We start from the raw sequence: 5,000 nt of genomic DNA on the forward strand, positions 1-5,000 counted from the left end.
TGATGCTCTCTCTCTCTCTCTCTCTCTCTCTCTCTCTCTCTCTCTCTCTCTCTCTCTCTCTCTCTCTCTCTCTCTCTCCCCCCAAAACACGAGGAAGGACTGGAGGTTAACCTAACGTGTGAAAAAAGAAGGTTCAGAGAGAGAGAGAGAGAGAGAGAGAGAGAGAGAGAGAGAGAGAGAGAGAGAGAGAGAGAGAGAGAGAGAGAGAGAGAGAGAGAGAGAGAGAGGCGAAATGTTCTCTTTTTTGCTGTCTTCTTTTACTTTTTTCCACTCAAGGACACGTTTTCTTTCTCCTCCATCTGTCCATTCCTTCCACTTCATTAACTCGAATCTCCAATGACTGTTCTGCTGTTCTGTGTTCTGTTCTGTTGTTCCTGCGGCGCCTCATGACTTCAGTGTTGTGGCGCCTTAAATTTATCTATCAGTCAGTCGGTCTATCTATTCTTTACTGCTTTGGGGCTTCGTCTGTTTGTTGCGGTGACTAAGATCTACTTATCAATGTTTTTTTTTTTTTTTATATCTTGTTTTCGTCTATGTACTTTCGTTCTTTGTGGTTTCAGTAATGTTCTTTTTTCGTCTTGTTCGATATTTGGGTTCGCGGTTTTGCTAATGTTCTTTGTTTGTTTTTTTTTTATTTTGTTTTGATAATGTTCGTTCTACTTTATCTAGTTTGTGGTTTCAGTATATATATATATTTTTTGTTGTTGTTTTGTTCGTAACTTGATTTGTCTTTGTCTCATTTGTGGTTTGGGTAACATTTCTTCTTTAATTCGTGGTTCTTATAATGTTCTTCATCTAGTGCAAGGTTTCAATTATATATTTATTTATTTTTTTCATCCAAATCGTGGCTTCAACAATATTCCTCTCTGTCTCCTTCCCAACTTTAAAAAAAAAACCAGTTATTATTTGTTCTACTCACCAACAAAAACCTTCCTTTACTAATTTCCTTCTTTATCCTTTACGTGGCTGAAAAAAATCTTCATTATCCCGCTCATAACTTCAAAAACATCAATTCCTAATCTCATTCGCCTTCAACACTCCCTCATCTCACACGAAACGTAAATAACAACCATTCCTTTGTCCTTCCTCCCCCTTGTCTTCCCTTCCAGCCCACCAGTTCACTAGTCCAGCTATCCTTAGAGTACCCTGATGTCCACACGCCCACTACCGCCCCTTCCAGTCCACCCATACGTACCCATGTTCCTCACCCATAATAATAATAATAATAATAATAATAATAATAATAATAATAATAATAATAATAATAATAATGTATGAACTCTTTATAACCACGCACAAGAAAGAAGGGGATGAAAAAAAAGACGAGATTTAGCAGTTTGTAGTTGGTATAGTGTGTGATGGTGGCTGTGGAGGAGGAGGAGGTGAGAGAAAGGAGAAGAGGAGTTAGGAGTGATAAAAGATGAAAATCAACAAAGAGAGAGAGAGAGAAGGGAAAGAAGGAGTAGAAGGTGAAAGAAGGAAAGGAGGAGAAAAAAAAGGAAAAGGTGATAATCAACACACACAGAAAAAGAAGGGGAGAGGAGGAGGAGGAGGAGGAGGAGGAGGAGGAGGAGGAGGAGGAGGAGGAGGAGGAGGAGGAGGAGGAGGAGGAGGATTAAGAGGGAAGATGAAGACTACTGATATAAAGGGAGGAAGGAAAGAATCTAACGATGGATGGACTGATGGATAGATAGATAGATAGATAGATAGATAGATGGATGGATGGATGGATGGAAATGTCTCAGAATGGTAAGTGACATCGAAAAAAGTGAGACAGAGAACAGAGAAAAGGTTAAAGAGAATCAGTCATTAACGCTGCCCTTTCAAGACCACCCTTGCACCGCGTTCCCTCCTCGCCCTACTCATCCCTGCTTCCCTCCTTCCCTCGTCCCCTGATCAGGCAGCGGTGCGGACACTCACGTCATCTCACGAGCTTAATGTCCCAGAACAAATTCCCACGTCCACTCTCCCTCCGCCAGAAACTTTGAGGATCAGTCAGGTGTGGCGTTTAGAATGGCCTGTCTCACCTGGTTTAAATGGCCTGGCTTGGTCTGGATTCCCCTACACAGGTATACGCTCTCTTAGGGTCGCTGTAGTTGTGGTCTCTCTCTCTCTCTCTCTCTCTCTCTCTCTCTCTCTCTCTCTCTCTCTCTCTCTCTCTCTCTCTCTGGACACCTGAAGGGAATAGTAATTTTTCTTTAGGTTCGCTGGTGAAAAATTGCCACCTGTTCACCTTCCCTGTCTCACCTGTGTGTGTGTGTGTGTGTGTGTGTGTGTGTGTGTGTGTGTGTGTGTGTGTGTGTGTGTGTGTGTGTGTGTGTGTGTGTGTGTGTGTGTGTGTGTGTGTGTGTGTGTGGTAAGGTTGTTATTTATTTATTTGTTTGTTTATTTTTGGTGGTGATGGTGGTGGTTTTGTATTCATAACTATTTTTTGTTTTGTTTTTGTTTTTGTTGATTTTGTTTCATGCAGATGTCGTTGTTATCATTACTTCTGTGTTTGATTTGGATGTCTCCTCGTTTTCTGTATTGTCTCGCTATTATTATTATTATTATTATTATTATTATTATTATTATTATTATTATTATTATTATTATTATTATTATTATTATTATTACTACTACTACTACTACTACTACTACTACTACTTCTACTATTGCTATTTCTACTGTTTATCTGATGAGTGACGCTAAATAATACTAAAACAATACATTCTTTTTTGTTCGTGTGTTCATGAAGGTAAATAAAGTCACTGCTCATTGTTGTGTTGTAAAAGTCACCTGTTTACCATTTCACTACACACACACACACACACACACACACACACACAATGATTCTCAATTCTTTACAACCTTACAAGGAAACGAAAAAAAATAAAAAATAAATAAATAAAAAAATGAAAATACACAAAATAATTTCCTCTTCCTCCTCCTCCTCCTCCTCCTCCTCCTCCTCCTCTTCACCTTCTCAAGATCTACTGTTGTTTGGTTGTCCTATGTAATGTTCCTCCTCCTCTTCCTCCTCTTCCTCCCTTTCCCTTGCTCCCCTTCCTTCTTCCTGCTTCTTCTACTCGTCTCCCTTCCTTTACCCTCTTCCTCCATCCTTCTTAACCTTCCTCCTATTCCTCCTCCTGCTGCTTCTCTCTCCGCCCTTCCTTTCCACCTCCTGTTTCTCCTCCTCCCTCCTTTCTTCTTCTCCTCTTCCTCCTCCTCCTCCTCTACATGCAAGGCGGGGATTCCCAGGTCCTTGGGGATGCCGCAGCAAGTTCCCCACCACTGCCCCGGAAAATGAGGGGCGGGGCAGCGGTCCAAGTCTCTCTCTCTCTCTCTCTCTCTCTCTCTCTCTCTCTCTCTCTCTCTCTCTCTCTCTCTCTCTCTCTCTCTCTCTGGACAAGCGGTACAGGGGGTAAGGAAGATATAGGGAGAGACAGAGAGATTTAGGGAGATGAGAGAATAAGGGAAGTGATAGGGGGTGTGGGTGACAGGGAGACAGGGAGTGGAGAAGATGGAATAGGGAAGTGATGAGGGTGTGGGTGACAGGGAGAGACAGGGAGGGGCAAGAATAAGGATTAATACTGAAGGTGAGGGAAAGAGGAAGGGGTGACGGACAGGAATAAGGAGGAAGAGGAGGATGTGGGGAGGGGAGGTATGAACAACAACAACAACACAAAAAACAATAACAATGACAATAACAAACAAAAATATCAACAGAACACAATAGTAGTAGTAGTAGTAGTAGTAGTAGTAGTAGTAGTAGTAGTAGTAGTAGTAGTAGGATGGCTCCCTTCCTCCTGAGGTGCCCTTCGGAAGAGCTAATCTGTTTATCACAATCTAATTACGTCATTCACCATTGGAGGAGGAGGAGGAGGAGGAGGAGGAGGAGGAGGAGGAGGAGGAGAAGGAGGAGGAGGAGGAGGAGGAGGAGGAATAATAGGGAAAGAGGAGATTAGGGGGAAGAAAACTTAGGTGAAGGGAATCGTGGGGAAGATGAAGATTTATGAGGAGGAGGAGGAGGAGGAGGAGGAGGAGGAGGAGGAGGAGGAGGAGGAGGAGGAGGAGGAGGAGGAGGAGGAGGAGGAGAAGTTTCAAGAAATAAGGAAAGAATGGTGGGGGATGGAGAGGGATGATGGGAAGGAAGGAAGGAAGGAAGGAAGGAAGGAAGGAAGGAAGGAAGGAGAGAAATAAAGGAGGGTGGGAGGAAAGGAGGGAGGAGATGGAAGAAGGAAGGAAATAGACACAGACAGAAAGACCGATACACACACACACACACACACACACACACACACACACACACACACACACACACACACACACACAAAGAAGGAAAGTAAAAGCACGAGAAACAAAATTGCTGAGAGAGAGAGAGAGAGAGAGAGAGAGAGAGAGAGAGAGAGAGAGAGAGAGAGAGAGAGAGAGAGAGAGAGAGAGAGAGAGAGAGAGAGAGAGAGAGATATTAAAGTGTAATACTAGTTTTTTTTCACTCAACACACATTTATTGTCAAATTTCAAGCGTATCAAACTTTTTTTCTTTTAATTAAAACAAACACAATAAAACGGCTTTTGGTGAACAAAGATCAACGCTTCTCTGATGTTTTCATTTATTTATTATTTTTTGTAGTGTGTGTGTGTGTGTGTGTGTGTGTGTGTGTGTGTGTGTGTGTGTGTGTGTGTGTGTGTGTGTGTGTGTGTGTGTTTATTCGTATATTCGAAATAAACGGGGAAAAAAGGAAGGCTAGCAGCATCAACAGCAGGAGGAGGAGGAGGAGGAGGAGGAGGAGGAGGAGGAGGAGGAGGAGGAGGAGGAGGAGGAGGAGGAGGAATACAAAGGAAGACCAAACAGCAACAGTGCCTGAGGCTGTCTGGGTAACTATCCTACTCTAGCTATTAGTGGGAGACAGGATAGCACAGGAGAAGGCTCCTCCCCGAAGAACAAGCCATCACTAAGGTCTCTGTAATTCGATCAATTTTCCTTGTTGTGAAGTAGTTGTGTTTGTTCCTTAGTG

At 42.9% G+C, this 5,000-nt stretch overlaps 1 protein-coding gene across 3 annotated transcripts in view; it reads right to left on the bottom strand.

Annotated features, from left to right (window-relative positions):
- LOC135102691 (insulin-like growth factor-binding protein complex acid labile subunit) overlaps window positions 1–5,000 on the bottom strand; it is a 207,580-nt gene that overhangs the window by 31,415 nt on the left and 171,165 nt on the right. The gene's annotated exons all lie outside the window — the stretch shown is intronic.

Source organism: Scylla paramamosain, chromosome 8, assembly GCF_035594125.1.
Source record: "Scylla paramamosain isolate STU-SP2022 chromosome 8, ASM3559412v1, whole genome shotgun sequence".
NCBI lineage: Eukaryota > Metazoa > Arthropoda > Malacostraca > Decapoda > Portunidae > Scylla > Scylla paramamosain.